Source organism: Takifugu rubripes, unplaced genomic scaffold (genome assembly GCF_901000725.2).
Source record: "Takifugu rubripes unplaced genomic scaffold, fTakRub1.2, whole genome shotgun sequence".
NCBI lineage: Eukaryota > Metazoa > Chordata > Actinopteri > Tetraodontiformes > Tetraodontidae > Takifugu > Takifugu rubripes.
Window position 1 is genome coordinate 12,501 of NW_021821637.1, and position 1,067 is coordinate 13,567.

Sequence of the window (1,067 nt, forward strand, 5' to 3'; positions counted from 1 at the left end):
TGTAGCAGAATAAGCAGATAACGTAGCATTTCCCTGTTCATATCTGCTACTTGCAATTTAGAATTTGTCAATAAAACTATGCCATGACACAAACTACAGTTTAATAGATGGCTGTGCTCCTAAAAAGAGCAGCATTTGTGGCTCATAAACCTCAAAGACACTGCTATGCTCTTTAAACATTTTTATGATCGTGACTTTTTCAATCAAATATCTTCTATTTGATAATGCCCAAAGCTGGATTCGAACTCTCCCTCTGGGGTCTTCAGGAGGTTTCAATCAGGTTGTCTGTTACAGCAATTGTCAACTGGCCCGCACCGGTCCGGGATCGAGTCCCGGCCATGGCACATTGCTTTTAAGTTGATTTCATTTATCGGAGTTGAATCTTGTTTGATTGTTTTGAAGGCGTTTCACCTCTCATCCAAGAGCCGTTCGAGGCAGATTTGATGATATGACGCTCATAGGCTCTATAGCCTTTTCTTTTTGGGGGGAATGGATTGGAGGCTGCTCCAACATTGAGGTTTGGACTGTGACAAAGCAAAATGGACAACCTCCACCAGAATAAGTGTTTCAAGAAAATAAGTTTGAGTGTATTAACTTCAAAAGGCCATTTTCTTGCACCTGCTCTCGCTTACGGCCATACCACCCTGAGAACGCCCGATTTCGTCCGATCTCGGAAGCTAAGCAGGGTCGGGCCAGGTTAGTATTTGGATGGGAGACCGCCTGGTAATACCAGGTACAATACAAATAAAAACACGCATATGAAGAGAATAGACACTCCAACTCTCTCTGTCGCCACCTGGGAGTCATTTAAACTTATTGGGATTCAACTGAGTTGGAGACTTTGTATAACTATTATGATTATCAGGAATACTATGATTACAGCTAGCACCGAGGCTAGCATACTACAGCCCCAGCCGATCCTCTGGATTTTTCTGTATTGGCTTCTGTCTATATTTACCTGCTGCCGTCCTCGTAGAGTTTGTGAAACCAGTACACTGTTCCTGAACAGCAATAGATCATAACCTGTTGAAATAGCCCCCCTAAGTGAGTCGGCGGCTCTGAAACCT

The 1,067-nt window shown here is 43.4% G+C and overlaps 1 pseudogene; it reads left to right on the forward strand.

Annotated features, from left to right (window-relative positions):
* Nucleotides 1-626: 626 nt before the first annotated feature.
* On the forward strand, nucleotides 627-745 carry LOC115248495 (uncharacterized; annotated as a pseudogene).
* Nucleotides 746-1,067: the final 322 nt, after the last annotated feature.